General features: G+C 37.7%; 1 pseudogene; it reads left to right on the top strand.

Moving 5' to 3' along the window:
* Positions 1-4710: 4710 nt before the first annotated feature.
* Positions 4711-5672, top strand: LOC124236401 (olfactory receptor 9K2-like; annotated as a pseudogene).
* The last annotated feature ends 15138 nt before the right edge of the window (positions 5673-20810 follow it).

The raw sequence follows: 20810 nt of genomic DNA, 5'->3' as shown, positions 1-20810 counted from the left end.
AAATACAAGGGGTCAAAGAGGGAATGTCAACCAGCACTATAAAACCTACTAACCCATTTAACCCACTCTAAACTTTTTTTCTTGCTGCTCCTATGACATTGGACTTTGCTGAATTAGTTTACTTACTACCCAACAGAGGGATAATTGTACTAGGGGACACAACAATTGCTAAAATGAGCTCTAAGTTTTGAGACTACCTTCTGGACATTGATTTTACTTAACCAGCAGGTAAACAGAATGCTTTGTATTCTTTTGGGTAACTGATACTGATTAGCAAAAGATATTAATAGAAAGGAGACAAGGAGGAGTCTAGTGGTAACCCAGGGAATTTTACAGCATGCCCCCTACGACTGCCATGTCTGATGATAAATATTAACGAACAACTAACCACAGCAATTCAACGTGGCCAGACCAGAAGGGCTCAGATCCTTCATCAGTGAAAGTTTGTGTTACCCTACCAGGTGAACAACTTCCAAACATTGAGCTTATTTTTGAGACCAAAGGGAATGTGGAGTGAATATCAAATATTGCCTTTGACCAGCTGTATACTTGAGGACTTTATGAGCCACCATTATTTTCTTCTTTTTCCCCCTTTCCTTTTTCTTACTATATTACATAAAATCCACTTATGGCAGTTAGTTTAATGATGTAATTTTTATCAAATACAAATTGAGGTGTTTTTGACTGATAAATAACAGTTTCAAGATTTAATTTTGGTGCATACAGTGACTGGTGAAGAATTATTAACTTAATACATGACACTTGGATAAACAACTTTCAAACAATTAAAGTTACAAAGTGAACCTAACTTCAGATCCAGTCAATCATTATTTACTTTTACTTAATGAACTAGAGGGTACTTGCTGGGTTTTGCCCCATATTGTGGTCATGCTGTTCTACTCATTCTTATCGATTATTATTGACAAAATATAGCCAAAGAATAAATATGGACAGTTTTGGGTGAAAATGAAATGAACTGTATGACCAGGAACAAAAATTTCCTAATAACTTATATTATGAAGGATATTTATTTACATAACTGTTTCTATTTGCCTATCAAAAACTTCGTTGTCATGGAAATTGAAATGCTTCTTTTTCACTGGAGAAATCAAGATTGAAACATCCTTTTGGTCACTCCAAAAGGATTCACACAGCAGGGAAAGAAAAAACTCTTATACGTATTTTGACTCTTATTAGGCACTTTTTTCCCTTTTTTCCCCTTTATTTTCTCTTTTTTATGTGGAGCCTCTGTGGGCCTTCACGGACTTTGGCTCTGGATCCTAGATCTCTTAATACGTGACATTCTTCCTTCTCTCCCAGGAGGACTGTCTCCCAGAAGATGAGGGAAACCTCAATGCTGCAATTATTTGAAAAATTTACTGTTATGCCAAAACCAAAACCATTATGGATAACTGCTGCTGATATTTTGGCAAGTTATCAGGGATTTCATATGGCTCATGACCTCTGCTCACATATCCAAGACAATCTACTTTCTCTCCTTAAAATTATTCAAGCATCCAAGAGTGCAGGAAAGAGACTCTCCTGCAGACTGATTCCTTAGGTTCACTTGGCATAACCTTAGAATATGATTTCTGCGATTATTTAGGTTTTAGTAGAGCATCATTTAGAAAATTCACCTTGTCTCTTTTCTACAAAGGACCATAGCATGTTTTAAGTAATCAGCTACTAAAGGAAAGGACAGTTGTTTAACTAGAACAATAAAGAAAATAAGTCATATTTCTCTATGAGAAGAGTCTAAAACTGGGATAGTGAACGTGCATTTAGAAATTTTGAGGGGAGAAGGGTCAATTTTGTCTTGACATAATGATTCTTCAGTACTTGTAACATAGCCTTTAATTACCTTTATGTTTACTCTTTCTAGAATTAAAACAATAGCAAAAGGAAAACATTGAATTCTCCTGCTTCATTTTTTAACAGAATCTGACAAATTCCCAAACAATACAAGGTAACAGTAAATTTTAAGCACATGAGTTTTTGACTAAGTCACAAACTGACTGCTTGTTTCTTGAGTTCTCTGAGAAAAAAAATCTCTTTTCCAAGTATAAATGTCTTCAGTCATAAACATTATCATTAGAATGATTTTGAGAGGAATAAATCTCACAAATTAAAACAACCTGTGCCTTGGCTCCTAGGTGGGATTAAAGGAATTTAAATAAAATATACTATTTTTCAAAAAATATTGCAGGCTATTTCAGGCTCTCTTTTCACTGCTTAAATATCTTACATCCACCCAGACTCCAAGAATAATCTATTTGAAATCTTCCTCCTTTACAATACAATTATTTGCATATTTAATCTATGATAGAGCTGGAGACTAACAAAAATATAAAAATAACACACCATGCCATTTTCCTAATAGTCATCTTTTTCTCAGGCAAAATATTACATTATCTTAGATTTCTTTATTCTTTATGAACTTTTACAGTTTCTCTGATTCGTTCTCTCAACTTAGAATGGTTTATCAAAAAGCCCTATATATATTATTAAATTTTATCTAATTAGCACTGATTATTTTGGTGTGCATTGTGGGATTGAGCACAGAAAGATATAATAAAAATAATGCTGCTAATATTTATTGAGTGCTTACTTTGTCACAAATGATGCTAAGTGATTTGCATGCATTATCTCATTGTCTACCTCCAAGAAAACTTTGAGGGTTACCTTACTGTTATCCTTCCTTTACATGGGGAAGCAGTGGTTTAGTAACTTGGCAAAAGTTATGTCAGTAACTTAAGTAGCATAAGTAAGAGATACAAATGATATAAGTAAATTACAGAGGTATCTTGTCCAAGGTCCCAGTTAGAAAATGAGAGAAGCAGCACTGGAACTTGTCTATTGAAACCTAAACCCATGCTAACCACTGCAGTGTTACAGTCTTCAAGTTTTCTCTGACTATGCATGCTCAATTATCATTCAACTTTTTTTTTTTTTGAGAAAGATTAGCCCTGAGCTAACATCTGCCGCCAATCCTCCTCTTTTTGCTGAGGAAGACTGGCCCTGAGCTAACATCCCATACCCATCTTCCTCTACATTACATGTGGGACACCTGCCACAGCATGGCTTGCCAAGTGGTATGCAAGTCCACACCTGAGATCTGAACCAGGGAACCCCGGGCCGCTGAAGCAGAATGTGTGAACCCAACCACTGAGCCACTGGGCTGGCCCCTCAAATTTTATCTATATAATAAATATATATTGAATAATTGTCATATGCCAGACAGAAAATTATGCTGAAAATATATAGAGGACGAGTTGAAGTTTTGATCTTCAGGAAGTTATTGTCAAGTGAGGAATTATTAATATTTAATATGAATATTAAAATTTGGTGATAATAGCTACTATCCTTGGGAGCATGATGTATGCAGAGAGATGTTTTGACCCAGGTTGAAGAACTGGGGAATTTATGTTGAAGATAAGATACTTACCTTAGCTTCAGTTATTGAAGATAAGACACAACTGAACTCTGAAGTGTGAGTAGAAGTAAGTCAGGTAAAGTAACAGGAAGGGCTCCTTATCCAAGGTGGTATCAGGCAGTGATCAGGTGCATGGATTCTGGAGCCACATTTCCTGGCTTCAAATTCTGATTCTGACCCTCATAGGTGGCTTTCAACAAACTTCATTTGTCTGTACCTGTTTCCTTATCTGTAAACTGGGGAATATTATAAAACTTCCCTCATATTATTGTTATATGGATTAAATGAGCTACTGTGAAAGCACTGAGAAAAGTGTCTCGCATATAAAAAGTGCCACATAAATGTTTGCTATTATTATTAATTATTTTCCAGGCCAAATAGTGCATGTAAAGCCCTGAGGGGAGAGAAAGAGTGACCATATTGTTAATACAAGGAGTTCAATACCCTAGCTGAGCTGTCTAGTAAATGAATTAATGATGACTCTGAAGGTTATCTCCATGGTAAATAAGAATGCAATCAACAATTCCTCCATATTTATCTTGTGTTCAGCATCCATTTCTAAAGTCATTTTGTCTAGACTACCTGTAGGCCTCTTCTTAAAAAACTCTGAGCTGTGTGGGCTGAGAAAATGAGGGAAATTATCTTTATGAAAGGACTTTGGAGGCCCATCTGGGACAGAAATCCTAGCATGTGAGTGCTAATGACTTTTATGTTTGGTAGTGCAAAACTTTTCTCTTCGTGAGTGCATAACTTGTATCAGAATCTGAAGTTTCCATCACCCACAAAAAGTAATTTCACTTCTTAAGTAGTTTTTAAATTTAGTCATTTTCTTTATATCTGCTAGAATGCTAAATTAAGTGCTCAAAGTTTTCCCAAATTAGACTACGAAAGCCTCCCTTATGTCCAAACCCCAACATCAAAATTGCTCCCCAAATATTGTTTAAGTTATTTGTGCTTTCTTCCAATCACTGCTTCATGACATTGAATTTAGTGCACAAATCATCAGTTGGAAATGTGTACAGAAGCGATACTTGCAAATGTGACAGGCATTTGGGTGGAAAGGCATTGCATTATACTCAGAGGAAAAAGATCTAATTCCAACGCTTGTATGAATTAGGGCATAAAACGACCTGTTGATTCACCATCAGTTGGAGTTGGCTTAATAAGTCACAATAATTTATGAGTTTAAAGTAAATAATGATTACAGAATAGCTTTCTAAATCCTAATATTCTAAGAGATTATTTGTAGGTAGGATCGAAGCTAAGAGTTCATTTATTTGCCTTGTGCCTCTCAGCAGGTTTCTGCCATGGGTGACAGGGGAACAAGCAATCACTCAGAAGTGACTGACTTCATTCTTCTGGCTTTGGGGTCCACTCCAAGCTTTACATTCTCCTCTTTCTGCTTATATATGCCATGATCCTTCTAGGGAATGTTGGGATAATGGCCCTTACAATGACTGATCCCTGGCTGAACACACCAGTGTATTTCTTCCTAGGCAAACTCCCCTTTATTGATCTCTTCTACTCGTCTGTTGTTGCACCCAAGGTTGTGGTCAACCTCTGGTCTGAGAGCAAGTCCATCTCCTTCACAGGCTGTGCAACCCAGCTCTTCCTCTTTGTCCTCTTCATTGTGACTGAGGCATTTTCCTGGCAGCCATGGCTTCTGACCGCTTCATTGCCTTCTGCAACCCACTCCTCTACTCTGTACAGATGTCAACACATCTCTGCACTCAGTTGGGGGCTGTTTCTTATTTCTGTGGCTGCATCAGCTCAGTTCTTCAGACCAGCATGACATTTACTTTACGTTTTTGTGCTTCTCGGGCTGTAGACCCCTTTCACTGTGATACTCACCCACTTTAGAGACTATCTTTCTCTGACCTCTTTATCTATAAAATGGGCATTTTTTTCCTTATCCAGCACCATTATCTTGCCTACCATCATAGTTATTATTGTTTCTTACTCGTGTATTGTGTTCACAGTTCCAAAGATGTGCTTCACTGAGGGATGTAAGAAGGCATTCTCCACTTGCAGCTCTCACCGCGGAGTCTGCGTGTGCTGTATGGAGCTGTCTTTTTTACGTATCTCACTCCTGACAGATTTCCTGAGCTCAGTAAGGTGGCCTCCTTATGTTACACCTTAGTCACTCCCATGTTGAATCCTTTGATTTACTCTCTGAGAAACAAAGATGTCAAAGAAGCTCTAAAAAACCCTTCTGGATAAGAAAAATAGTATTCTTTGATTATTATTTCTCTTCCAGCTAAGGAGTTCTGGCTGTTTATTTCATACTCCTTGAGGCCATTAATGAAAATTATTCTCCTGGGCCTCATAAAAACATTATCAGAAGCTTTTTCAAGGTGATGTATTCTTCCCATACATTACTTTTTTTCCTTCTGACACATTGTTAATCCTGAACATCCTGGATATTGCATACATCCTGGACATTAGAGACATATTTTTCAAGATGAACTCTCCCTTTGATCTCAAATAACATTTTGTTTCTCAGAATTTATTTCTATTTATTCTCAAAGTATACTGCTGAACATTATTTTTGTATTTTATTATTGTTTCCAAACAATGCTTTGTCTGGTTTTTGTCTTTTGAATTGCTCTTCCCCTTATGTGTAATCACTGATAAATTACAATAATGCCCAACTTATTTATTTATTTTCATATTTTTTATTGCAGTAACATTGGTGTATAACATTATATAAATTTCAGGTGTACATCATTATATTTCAATTTCTATGTAGATTACAACATGCTCACCACCCAGAGACTAATTACAATCCGTCCCCACACACATGTGCCTAGTCATCCCTTTCGCCCTCTTTCCTCCCCCCGTCCTCTGGTAACCACCAATCCAATATCTGTTTCTATGTGTTTGTTTGTCATTGTTTTTATCTTCTGCTTATGAGTGAGATCATGCAGTATTTGACTTTCTCCCTCTGACTGATTTCACTTAGCGTAATACTCTCAAGTTCCATCCATGTTGTCTCAAATGGACAGATTTCATCATTTCTTATGGCTGAGTAGTATTCCATCATGTATATAGACCACATCTTCTTTATCCATTCATCCCTTGATGGACACACAGGTTGCTTCCAAGTCTCGCCTATTGTGATTAATGCTGCGGTGAACATAGGGGTGTGTGTATCTTTATGCACTTGTGTTTTCATGTTCTTTGGATAAATATCCAGCAGTGGAATAGCTGGATTTTATGGTAGTTCTGTTCTTAAATTTTTGAGGAATCTCCATACTGTCTTCTATAGTGGCTGCACCAGCAGTGTACGAGGGTTCCCTTCTCTCCACATCCTCTCCAACACTTGTTGTTTCCTTTCTTGTTAATTATAGCCATTCTGACCGGAGTGAGGTGATATCTCATTGTAGTTTTGATTTGCATTTCCCTGATAGTTGTGTCTTTCCATGTGTCTGTTAGCCATCTGTATAACTTCTTTGGAGAAATGTCTGTTCAGATCTTTGGCCCACTTTTTAATTGGGTTGTTAGCTTTTTTTTTGTTGAGATGTGTGAATTCTTTGTATATTTTGGATATTAACTCCTTATCAGATGTAAGGTTTGCAAATATATTCTTCCACTTGTTGGGTTGTCTTTTCATTTTGTTGGTGGTTTCCTGTGCAGTGTAGGAGCTTTTTAGTTTGTTGTAGTCCCATTTGTTCATTTTTTTCTATTGTTTCCCTTGCTGGGTCAGACATGGTACTTGAAAATATACTGCTAAGACTGATGTTGAAGAGCATAATTCCTATGTTTTTATCTGGAAGTTTCATGGTTTCAGGTCTTACCTTCAAGTCTTTAATACATTTTGAGTTAATTTTTGTGTCTGGTGTCAGACAACAGTCTACTTTCATTCTTTTGGATGTGGGTGTCCAGTTTTCCCAACACCACTTATTGAAGAGACTTTCCTTTCTCCATTATATGTTCTTGGTTCCTTTGTCCTAAACAACTGTCCGTAGATATGTGGGTTTATACCTGGGCTCTCAATTCTTTTCCATTGATCTGTGTGTCTGTTGTTGTGCCAGTACCATGTTATTTTGATTACTATGCCTTTGTAGTCTATTTTGAAATCAGGGAGTGTGATACCTCCAGCTTTGTTCTTTTTTCTCAGGATTCCTTTGGCTATTCAGAATCCTTTGTTGTTCCATATAAATTTTGGGATTCTTTGCTCTATTTCTGTGAAAAATGTTGGTGGAACTTTGACAGGGATTGCATTGTACCTGTAGATTGCTTTAGGAAGCATGGACATTTTAACTATGTTAATCCTTCCAATCCGAAAAGCGTAGAGTATTTTTCCATTTCTTTCTGTGTTCTTCAATTTCTTTCAATAATGTTTTATAGTTTTCCACGTACAGATGTTTCACCCCTTTGGTTAAGTTTTTCCTAGATATTTTGTTCTTTTTCGTCCAATTGTAAATGGGATTGTATTCTTAATTTCTCTTTCTACTACTTTGTTGTTAGTGTATAAAAATGCAACAGATTTTTGTGTATTGATTTTGTATCCTGCAACTTGACTATATTTATTTATTATTTCTGAAAGTTTTTTAGTGGATTCTTTAGGCTTTTCTATGTATAAAACTATGTCATCTGCAAATTGTGAGAATTTCACTTCTTCCCTTCTTATTTCAATCCATTTTATTTCATTTTCTTGCCTGATTGCTCTTACTAAGACTTTCTATACTATGTTAAATAAGAGAGGTGAAAGTGGGCATCCTTGTCTGATTCCTGTTCTTAGAGGGATAGCTTTCAATTTTTCTCCATTGAGAGTGATATCAGCTGTGGGTTTGTCACATATGGTCTTTCTTATATTGAGGTACTTTCCTTCTATACTCATTTTATTCAGAGTATTTATCTTAAATGGATGCTGTATCTTGTCACATGCTCACTCTGCATCTATTGAGATGATCATGTGATTTTTATTCTTCATTTTAATGTGATGTATCATATGGATTGATTTGCAGATGTTGAACCATCTCTGCATCCCTGGAATAAATCCTACTTGATCATAGTGTATGATCTTTTTAAGGTATTGTTGTATTTGATTTGCCAGTATCTTGTTGATGATTTTTGAATTGATGTTCATCAGTGATATTGGCCTGCAATTTTCTTTTTTTGTATTGTTCTTGTCTGGTTTTGGCATCAGGGTAATGTTGGCTTCATAGAAGGAGTTAGGAAGTTTCCCCTCCTCTTCAATTTTTTTTTAAAGATTTTACTTTTTCCCTTTTTCTCCCCAAAGCCCCCCAGTTACAAGGTATATAGTTGTGTATTCTTCATTGTGTGTCCTTCCAGTTGTGGCATGTGGTACGCTGCCTCAGCGTGGTTTGATGAACAGTGCCATATCCGCGCCCACGATTTGAACCAATGAAACACTGGGCTGCCTGCAGCAGAGCACTCGAACTTAACCACTCGGCCACAGGGCCAGCCCCTTCAATTTTTTGGAAGAGTTTGAGAAGGATAGGTATTAAGTGTTTGAATGTTTGGTAGAGTTCACCAGGGAAGCTGTCTGATCCTGAACTTTAATTTTTTCGAGAGGTTTTTGATTACTTTTTCAATCTCCTTACTGGTGTTTGATCTACTCAAATTGTCTATTTCTTCTAGATTCAGTTTTAGAAGGTTGAATGATTCTAAGAATTTATCCATTTCCTCTGGATTATCCAATTTGTTGGCGTATAGCTTTTTGTAGTATTCTCTTATTATCGTTTGCATTTCTGAGGTGTCTGTTGTAATTTCTCCTCTTTCATTTCTGATTTTATTTATCTGAGTCATCTCTCTTTTTTTCTTGGTGAGTCTAGCTAAACGTTTGCGAAATTTGTTTATCTTTTCAAAGAACTAGCTCTTGGTTTCATTGATTTTTCATATTTTTCTTAAGCCTCTGTTTCACTTATTTCTGCTCTGATTTTTATTATTTCCTTTCTTCTACTGATTTTGGGCTTTGTTTGTTCTTTTTTCAGTTCCTTTAGGGTGCAGTGTCAGGCTGTCTTTGTGAGACTTTTCTTGTTTGTTGAGGTAGACCTGTATTGCTACAAACTTCCCTCTTAGAACCACTTTTGCTGTATCCCATAGATTTTGGAATGTTGTATTTTCATTTTCATTTGTCTCCACATATTTTTTGATGTCCTCTTTGATTTCTTCATTGACCCAATCATTTTTCAGTAGCATTTTGTTTAATCTCCACATATTTGTGTCTTTTCTGATTTTCTTCCTGTAGTTGATTTCTAGTTTCATACCTTTGTGGTCAGAAAAGTTGGTTAACATTATTTCAATCTTCTTAAATTTATTGAGGTTTGTTTTGAGGCCTAATATGTGATCAATGCTGCACAATGTTTCATGTGCATTTGAAAATAACGTGTACTCTGTGGTTTTGATGGAATGTTCTGTGTATATCTACTAAGTCCATCTGGTCTAATGTGTCTTCCAAGGCCAATGTTTCTTTATTGATCTTCTGTTTAGATGACCTATTCATTGGTGGAAGTGGAGTGTTGAAGTCCCCTACTATTGTTGTGTTACAGTCTATTTCTCTTTTTATGTCTGTTAATAATTGCTTTATATATTTAGGTGCTTCCATGTTGGGTACATTTATAAGTGTTATGTCCTCTTATTGGATTGTTTCCTTCATCATTATGTAGTGCCCTTCTTTGTCTCTTGTTACAGTTTTGTTTTAAAGTCTATCTTGTCTGATATAAATATTGCTACCTCAGCTTTCTTTTCTTTGCCAATTACATGCAATATCTTTTTCCATCCCTTCACTTTCCGTTTGTGAGTGTCTTTAGGTCTGAAGTGTGTCTCTTACATGCAGTATATATATGGGTCTTGTTTTTTGATCCAATCAGCCACTCTATGCCTTTTGACTGAACTATTTAATCCCTTAACATTTAAATTAGCTGTTGGTAAATATATACTTATTGCCATTATGTTGCTTCTTTCTGTGTGTTTTAGTAGTTCTTCTCTGTTCCTTTCTTCTTCTCTTGCTCTCTTCCCTTGTGGTTTAATGGCTTTCTTTTGTTTTATGTTTGGATTCCTTTCTCTTAATTATTTGTGTATTTATTGTAGGTTTCTGGTTTGTGACTACTATGAGGTTTTTTATAATAACCTACATATATAGCAATCTATGTTAAGTTGAAGTCTCTATAGTTTGACCTCTTTCCAAAAGCTCTACTCTTTTACTTCCCTCTTCCCACATTTTATGTTTTTATATCATATCTAATTCTTTTTATGTGTGTGTGTATACATTGCCCTGTTATCATTGAAATAAATAATTTTGGTGCTTTTGTCTTTTGACCTTCATATTATCTTCATAAGTGGTTGATTTGCTACCTTTACTTTATTTTTGCCTTTACCAATGATTTCATTGCCTTTCCTTTGGATAATTTTTGTATTCTTATTTGTGGTCTTTTCTTTCTTATTTAAATAAATTCCCTTAGCATTTCTTGTGAAATTGGCTTCTTGGTGATACACTTCTTTAATTTTTGCTTGTCTGGGAAACGCTTTCTCTCTCCTTCCGTTCTGAATGATAACCTTGCCATGTAGAGTATTCTTTGTTGTAGACTTTTTCCGTTAAGCACTTTGAAATATCATGCCACTCACTTCTTGCCTGTAAGGTTTCTGCTGAGAAGTCAGCTGATAGCCTTATGGGGTTTCCTTTGTATGTCATTCTCTCTTTATCCTTAATTTTGGACATTTTAATTATAATGTGTCTTGGTGTGGGCCTCTTTGGGTTTATCTTGTTTGGTGCTCTCTGTGCTTCCTGTACTTGGATGTCTGTTTCCTTCCTTAGGTTAGGAAGGTTTTCATCTATTATTTCTTCAAATAGGTTCTCTGCCCCTTTGTATCTCTCTTCTCCCTCTGGGACACCTGTCATATGAATGCCAGTGCAGTGGATGTTGTCCCAGAGTTCCCTTACATTTTTCTCTTTCTTCTAAATTCTTATTTCTTTTATCTGTTAAGTTGGGTAATTTCCTCTAGTCTTTCGTCCAGCTCTCTGATCTGTTGTTTTGTATCATCTACTTTGCTATTGAGTGCCTCTAGTGAATTTTTCATTTCCAATGTTGCATTCTTCATTTCTGATTGGTTCTATTTTACATTTTCCAATTCTTTGTTGATGTTCTCACTGAATTCATCCATTCTTCTCCCAAGATCAGTGAGCATCCTTATAACTTTTTGTTTGAACTCTTTGTCAGGTAGATTGTTTATTTCTGTTTAACTTAGGTTGTTTTCTGAAATTTTTTTCCTATTCTGTTGCTTGGAACACATTCCTTTGCCCCATCCAGAGGTCTCCCCAACTCCACCAACACCTCACACACTCCACCTGCTCCTCATGAATGCCCTACCCCACAGAAGCAGACCCACTTGCCTGCCTGCAGAGGATCCTGGCATTCTGTCCATGCAGGCACACAAGTTGACTGAGGCCTTCAGTTGGTGGAGCCAGTCCCTAGGGTGGGCTGCCCACCCTGGCTGAGCTGGTTTTAATCAGCACTGTCGTGGGCGGGGCAGATCCTGGGCTAACATGCCAGGGGAAGGACTCCAATGGCATCTACCAGCGTCTGTGTCAGCACACCTGTATGAGGTCACAATAATGGTTGTTGTCAATGTCTCAGTCCATGGAGAGGTCTCCCCTCTCACTGAGATGTGCCCAGAGCCTATCAGGTGAGTCTCTTTTCTAGAAAGGACCGTGCATCTTTCTTTATGGTGATTTCAGGTTGTTTTCCAAAACGGGTGAATTTGCACATGGGTCCTTTAAGAGCTGGCCTTTCCCCACTTATGTCTGATAGCTTTTCTAGGGGTATTCCAGATATTATGACAGATATTATGACACCTCCCTCACCGGTGCTGAGTTCGAAGGATGCTTACGGTGGTAATGCACCCCCATCAGATCCCTCGCTCTTCCAGGGAGGGCTGCATGCACTTTAGGATTACTCCTGGCTGGCTGTGAAGGTCTGCAGCTCACCAAGGTGGCTTTTTTCCCTCTGCAGTAAGGAATTTCTGTCTCTTCTACCTCAGTCAGGACTGTCCCTTGTTGTGGGGTTTCTTTTTATCCAGTTTTCAGTTGTCTCTCAGGGGGTAATTGCTCCAAGAATAGTTGTAAATTGGTTGTTTCCATGGTAAGAGGTGAGTTCAGAGTCTGCCTAGGCCACCATCTTGACACAGCTCTCCCAGCTTATTTTTTTAAATAAAATATTTCCCAATTTTACAGTTTCTGTAGCATGTTAAAAGGTTACTGAATTTTCACTTTGAATCAAGTATTTTATACATATTATATGGAGAAGAAGAAATAGTGAGAAGAAACAAACAAGAAGTCTTCATTATATATATTTGCTTGGAAAATTGTATATTGGGTGTGTCAGGCATTGTGGAAAAATCAGAGGCACTAAAAGAACCATTGCAAACATTTTTGAGAAATTCCCTCAATTTGTATCTTCATGTATTTTTCCTGTGTTAATTATTCTGAGGAATATTTAATAAAGGTATAGAAGCAAGGCAGTCATCAAAATAGAGTGTGATCCCAAATTTATTCAGCTATTCCTCTGAATGTTTATTTATTTAAGTTTATTGACTGCTGGTGCAATATGTTGTGATCATGTATAAGTGTAGGCTCATGTAGGCTCATGTATAAATGACCTCATTCTTTATGGAGCTTACAATTTGGTGAGAGAGTCACCTTTTTGGACAGATAATTAAATCTAAAGATGCATCTGCCAAAGACAAACACAGAGATGGCAAGGTGGGTGCCCGAGAGCAGGTGGCTAGTAATCAGGGGAAATCTTCAGGGCTATGTGAAATATATATTTAAAGGGGATAAGACTGGAGTCAGAAAAACTGCTGTATCACTTCATCTTACTAATATGGGCTTGAAGTATGCCAATGTAAATGAAAAAATGCTGATTTCAAAAATTACAGGGAAAATACACAAACCATATTAACTGATTAGTATGAGGAGAATATACCAAAGGAGGTGTGTCTCACCATTTTTGGAATTGAATGATGTGCACGGTGATGGTACACAGAGATTAACAGTAAAGGAGCTCCCAACAAACTAGGAATAGAAAGGAATTTCCTCAACTTTAAAAAGAACATCTACAAAAATCTTACAGCTGATGCCTGGAGGAGGGGGCACCCCACTTGCATCTGTGGCCGCATCTGCCTATGGGATAGCTCCTGGGAGTGTTATCTCCAGCTACACTTTGACCTCCTCAACCTCCACAACCTCTACAGTGCATTGTCCAGGTCGTCTGGGTCTGAAAAGCCAGGTACAAGCTGTAGCGGCATCCCAGTGCTGCGCCGCCACCCTTCCTTGCTGAGCATGGTTCTGGAGGTGCTGGAGGCTGGAGAGCAGCTCTAGGGCACCTTGGTGGTGGCCATCAATATTTACATCCTGTAGAACTACCCGACGGTGGGCGGCCTCCAGCTCAAGTACTTGCTGAAGCAGGCTCTGGCCACAGACATGCATCGCAGCCTCCTTTTCAGGTACATTAACTCCAAGGCCAAGGGGGCCACCAGAAGCTTCAAATTAGTTCCAAAGCAAAAGGAAAACAAAAGGAAAATCCAACCCAGGAAGACATCCACTATGACGGCCCCAGGAGATCCAGTGAGGCCAATGAGGAGAGCCCCAAGAAACCAAGCAAGGCAAAGAAGGACACTCCCAATGCAAGCAAGGTGTAAAAGGGACCCAGGAGGCTAAGAGAGGTGAGGACAACTCCCTCTAAACCAAGTGCAGCTGAAGAGAAGGCCTCTAACAATGGCTGCCAGACCAAGGACCAAGACGCAAGACTGTGCAAGGCCAGGAAGGGCCTCAGACAGCCAGACACAGCCCCTCTCAATGCCAGCGGCTAGGCAGGAGGTCAAAGGTCAAAAGCAGAAAGAGCACCCAAGCAGATGCCGAGGCCCACAGGAAAACAAAAGCTGAGAGTCAGAGTTCATTTCTCAGCGCCACCAAGGGCGAGAATGATGCTGTTCCCCTAGCCAAAAAGAAGGTAGAGAACAAGGCCCCTAAGGAGAACTTCCCAGGGGGGCACGGATGGGCCAAAAGCTAGGGCTACTGCTCCTCCTATGGGCAGTGGGGTCAAGATATGCCTGCACACTGGCCAAAAAGGGAGAGGCCCCCAAGGACCTGAGAATGCCTTGCATGCCCACCAAGGCCTCATCTTCCAAAGTGGCCAGTAAGAGGACAGAAGCTGGGAGCTAGAGGCTGGGTGGAAAGAGACTGAGATTCTGCTTGAGTTTTTATTCCCTAAAAAGCTGTCACTCTGTTTATTTCATTGTAACCTATTTATCAATAAAGACTTTCTTTTTCTTTACAGGAAAGAAAAAACCCAAAAACTTACAGCTAAGATCATATTTAGTTCTGAGAAACTAGAAGCTTTCTTACTAAGATCAGGAGCAAGACAAGTGTGTCTCCCCCTCACTACACCTTTTCAACATCCTATTTCAAGTCTTATCTAATGCAATAGACAAGACAAGGAAATAAAAGTGTTATGGGCTTTTTGGAGTTATTTCTTCCAAAACTCATATGTTGAAGTCATAGTATTTCAGTTTGTGGCTATATTTGGAGAGAGAACCTTCAAAGAAGTAATTAAATAAGGCTGTTAGGGTGGGCTCTAATACAATCTGACTGGTGTGTTTATGAGGAGAGGAGATTATGACACACAGAGAGACACCAGGGGTGCATGTACACTGAAAGACGACCATGTGAAGAAGGAGCAAGAGGGTGGCCATCTGTAAGACAAGGAAAGAGGCCTCAGGGGAAACCAAGTTGCTGACACCTTGATTGTTAGACTTCTAGACTCTAGAACTGTGTTGTTCTAGATTTGTTGTTAAAGCCACCCAGTCTGTGATATTTTGTTATGGTGGCTCTAGAAAACTAATGCAAAAAGGTAACAAGAAAGGGAAGGAAGAAAAAACTCTCTTTGGTCACAGATGACATGATTGCCTATGTAGAAAGTCAGCAAGAATTTACAAAAAATCTCCTGAAACTAATAAGAGATTATAGGAAGATTGCAGGACACTTGGTTAATATATAAGATATAGTGGCCTTTCCTTTGGTTTTCTGGCATTTCCAAGTTTGTGGTAAAAGTTTCAATATGAATTTTTTCTCCAGTCTGCCGTGGGGCAGACATCACACTTGTGCAACCTTGACCAGAGTCAATTATTTTCCACACCAGGTTAATATACAAGAGTCAACTGTTTCCCATACTAGCAATGAACAAGTGGACTTTAAGGTTAAAAACAAAATGCCATTTATATTAGCATCTCCCCCAAATGAAATGCTTATGAATAAATCTTTCAAAATACGTACAAGATCTATGGGAGGAGAACTATAAAACTCTAGTGGAAGAAGTCAAAGAACCTAAATAAATGGAGAGATATTCCATATTCATCGAGAGGAAGACTCAATATTATCAAGATGTCAGTTCTTCCCAACTTGATCTATACATCCAATGCAATCCTAGACAAAATCCCCCATGTAAGTTATTAGGTAGATATCGCCAAACTTTGGATATTGAATCTAAACTTTATTGATAGAGACAAGAGACCCAGAATAGCCAACATGTTATTTAAGGAGAAGAACAGAATCAGAGCACTGACACTACACAAATTCAAGACTGACTATAGCTACAGTCTTCAAGATGTGTGATATTGGTGAAGGAATTCAACAGATTAATGGAATAGAATGGAGAGACTAGAAATAGAGCCACATAAATTTAGTCAACTTATGTTTGACAAAGAGTAAAGGTAATACAATGGAGAAAAGACAACCTTTTCAACAAATGGCATTGGAACAACTGGACATCCACATGCAAAAATGTGAACCTAGAGATAAACTGTACACTATTCACAAAAATTAATTCAAATGGATCATAGCCTTGAGTGTAAAACACAAGAGTTTGAAACTCCTAGAAGATATCATAGAAGAAATCAAGATGACCATGCATATGGCAATGCCTTTTTAGGTAAAACACCAAAGGCACGATCCATAAAAGACATAATTGATAAGTTGGACTTCACTAAAATTAAAAACTTCTGCTCTGTGAAAGACATTGTCAAAGAATAAGAAAAGACACAAGCTGGGGAAAAATGTTTGACATTTGCAAACCTCTGATAAACAATATCTGATATCTGATATCAGATCTGATAAACTATCCAAAATATGCAAAGAACTCTGAATACTCAACTACAAGAAAAAAAACAAGCTGATTGAAAAATGGACCAAAGACCTTAACAGACACCTTACCAAAGAGATTATACATGTGACACATAAACAAATTCAAAGATGTTCCACATCATCTGCCATCAGTAAATGCAAATTAAAACAACGAGCTACCACTACAGACCTAGCAGAATGGCCAAAATCCAGAACACTGACAACATCAAATATTGGTGAGCATGTGGAGAAACAGGAACTCTTACACATTGTGGGCGGGAATTGCAAAATAGTCACTTTGGAAGACAATTGGCAGTTTCTTACAAAACTAAACATTCTTACTATACGATCTAGCAATTATGCTGCTTGGTATTTACTCAAAGGAACTGAAAACTTATGTCCACACAAAAACCAGCACACAGATGTTTATAGCATCTTTAATCATAATTGCTAAAATTTGGAAGCAACTAAGATTTCCTTCAATGAGTGACTGGATAAATAAACCATGGTACATCCAGACAATGGAATATTTTCAACACTAAAAAGAAATTAGCTATCAACCTGTGACAAGACATGAAGGAACCGTAAATGCATGTTACTGAGTGAAAGAAGCCAATCTGAAAAGCCTACCTATTGTATGATTCCAACTTTATGACATTCTGGAAAAGGTAAAACTATAGAGACAGGAAAAAGATCAGTGGTTGCCAGGGGCCATAGGGTGGAAGAAGGGATGAAGAGGCAGAGCACAGATTTTTAGGACAGTGTCTATCTGTATCTATCTGATACTGTAATTGTGGATAAATGTCATTATATATTTGTCCAAACTCACAGAATATGTAATACCAAGAGTGAATCTTAATGTAAACTATGGATTTTAGATGATAATGATATGTCAATGTAGGCTCATCAACTGTAACAAGTATACCAATCTTGTAGGAGATGTTGATCATGGGGGAAGCTATGCATGTGTGGGGCAGAAGATATTCGGGAAATCTTTGTACCTTCCTCTCAATTTTGCTGTGAACCTTAAATTTTCCTAAAAAATTAAATTCTTAATTAAAAAACCAAAAAGAATAAATGAGATACTACTACACACCTGTTAGAATGACCAAAATCTAAAACACTGACCACAGCAAATGCTGGCAAGAATGTGGAGCAACGAGAGTCCTCATTCATTACTAGTGTGAATGCAAAATGGTACAGCCACTTTGAAAGATAGTTTGCTGGTTTCCAACAAAATTAAAGATACTCTTACTATAGGATCCAGCAATTGTGCTCCTTGGTATTTATCCAAAGAAGATGAAAACTTATGTCCACACAAAAACCTGCACATGGATATTTATAGCAGCTTTGTTCATAACTGCGAAAACTTAGAAGTAACCCAGATGTCCTTTATTAGGTGAATGGATAAGTCAACCATGCTACATCCAGACGATGGAATATTATTCAGGACTAAAATAAATGAGCTATCCAGCTGTGAAAGGGCATGGAGAAGCTGTAAAAGCATATTATTAAGTGAAAGAATCCAATCTAAAGGACTGTATGCAATCAAACATAGTTTGATTCCAATTATATGACATTCTTTCAGTTAATGTACCTTCTTTTTTAAAGATTGGCACCTGAGCTAACAACTGTTCCCAATCTTTGTTTTTTTCTGCTTTTTCTCCCCAAATCCCCCCAGTACATGGTTGCATATTTTAGTTGTGGGTTCTTCTAGTTGTGGCACATGGGACGCCGCCTCAGTGTGGCCTGACGAGTGGTGCCATGTCCTTGCCCAGGATCCGAATCTGTGAAACCCTGGGCCACCGCAGCAGAGCACGTGAACTTAACGACTAGACAACAGGGCCAGCCCCTGTACCTTTAAACAATAGAATAATCTAAAATAAAATTTCTGTATTTTAGTTGTTTGCTTGTTCATTTTTTAGTGACTTTCCTGGACTATTTTATTGCATTCTGCTTGCTCTGAGCAGCCTCTGGTGTCACTTCTCAGAGGCACAGCCTTAGGCTTGTGCCCAGTTACTCTTGGATGGCAGGGGTTTAATCAGGGCTGCCTTTGGCTGTGTCTTCTCTGATCATTTTGTGGAGTGTTGTGCCTCTGTATGTTTCCCACCCAGCAGATAGCCTCCATTAGTTCTTGTTCTGTGGTTTTGAAAACATCTGGGACATCTGTTTCTCTATAGCCTGATCCAATTAAATTCGGTCTCCTTTGTAAGGATAGTCTTTAAGGCCGGGCTTTGAGGTTTGTTCCAGCTCCAGGAGGGCCCTTGTTAGCTGTCTCCTTCCTTAGTTCCTGTTGGTAATTTTTCAGTTGATTGACAGTTAGCTTTTTGCTGTCATGGAGTTACCAACCTCCTCTTAATTGCTTATCACCAAATATTTGTTATGTTTAAGAGTTCACCTATGCTTGAACTTTCCTACACTTGTTCCAAATAAAGTCAGCTGACTTGGGAGCCTTCTGTTATTATGGCCTGGCTTCAGGCTAGGTAAAACCCACTTCAACTTTTCTGGAACTGGAGCTAAACACTATCATTCATATTAAGAAAAGTTTATAAGACTTTGACACCACCATCAGCTATAATTGTAAATTTAATGGGTAATCACTAGATGAGTTTGAAGAAGTTCCGTATGTGTATAACATTTTAGATAGGGGTGTTTTTTAAAAAACCCCCCAGTAATTCCCAAGTCAAAAAGTTAGCTAGATATTATTAAAATGTTTTTGTACTTGACTTGTACTACAATTTTGATTATTTCATAAGCAGTCTTATAATGCATATATCATATTTAGAGAACCATATATACATATGTATGAATGCATACATTTATGTCTATATTTTGATAAACTTATATTAACATGGTTGTGTTTATTATTATTTTTCAATCTCATTCCTGCTTTTAGAACTTAACTTTGTACAGCACATCCATCTTTCTTGAGTCTGTTAGCTTCTACCTCAGCCAGAAGATTCTTTTCAGAGTCAGCTGGATGACATTGGAGATATATTGCTCTAGGAGGTGATTTAGTCAGTCACCATTCTTGGTATTCTTCTCAAAGATATCCTGGTGTGTGTGTTTGTGATAGTGTGATAGCAAGAGAGAGAGACTATGATTATGTTTATATTTATGTCTATATGTGGAGTCTGATGGTGGTTGTTAGGATTTCTTTCTCAGTAATATAAGATTACTAATAGCCAATGAACAAAGACTCTGTTTCTGGCTGGAATAATGGAGAATCAGTGGCCTCTTTCATTTCAGGCTTGTTCTATTATAGGACTCAGAGTGCTGCCCGAAGGATTCTGCAATGTACTCTCAGAGAAGGGTTAGTGAAATGTGCCCCTTTCAACCTAAACATCTTTCTGCTTCATCTAAGGAGAGAGACAAGACTATATCTTAGCACAGTGACCACTTGCCTGAAAATCTTCATGAAGGTTTTCTACCCAGTGAGACTCCTGTTTTCCCCAGTAATCTGTATTTTAAAAAATGTGGGTGAAAGGGGAGACATTTGTTAAAGTACAAGAGAAGATTCTTAAAGAATCTAATTCTAAAGAATCTAATTTTGCATCTAATTAGGGCTCTGTTCATTTTTTTTTTTGTCATTTTTCCATCTTCTCTATTCTCAGCAGAAAGAAAGATAAAGACTGAAATAAGAAAGTTAGCAGTTTCTCAAGATCTGTCTATGGAAAGTCAAACAGGTCAGATTTGAGAATTGAGGATGCTCCATGATAGAGAATGAGAGGGAAAGAGAAAATTGTTGTTTTCCTCTCTCAGACTTAACGTGACATGCTATTGAGGGCATGAAGAAAGAACAAATCTGGCAGGTGTTAAATATATGGGCTTAATCAATTTATATGAAATTTATATGGTTTAATACTTGAAATAACTCTAAGATGTAGATACTATTATGTATCCCATTTTACATGAGGAAATTAAAATACAGAGATATTATGAACTTGCCCAAAGCTACAGAGGCAAAAACAGAATTTTAAAGCTCAGTCTTACTCCTGAGCTTGTTTTCTTAACTCCTAAGTTAACGATTAACTCTTAATACTCATATTTTCCTCCTCATTTTATGAGGTAGCATTTCCCAAGTCACAGATGCTCAAACATCAGAAGTTATTATTCACTTCTGCCTCCTTCTCATTTTATCAACCATCAATCAATTTCAGCTTACTTTCCCTGCCATTTTAAAGAGTCCCTCTCTTCACTATCTCTAATAAGACTGACTTGCTTAAATTCACC

Source organism: Equus quagga, chromosome 1 (genome assembly GCF_021613505.1).
Source record: "Equus quagga isolate Etosha38 chromosome 1, UCLA_HA_Equagga_1.0, whole genome shotgun sequence".
NCBI lineage: Eukaryota > Metazoa > Chordata > Mammalia > Perissodactyla > Equidae > Equus > Equus quagga.
Note: the sequence above shows the minus strand (reverse complement) of the source record. Positions and strands in the feature narration are given on the sequence as shown.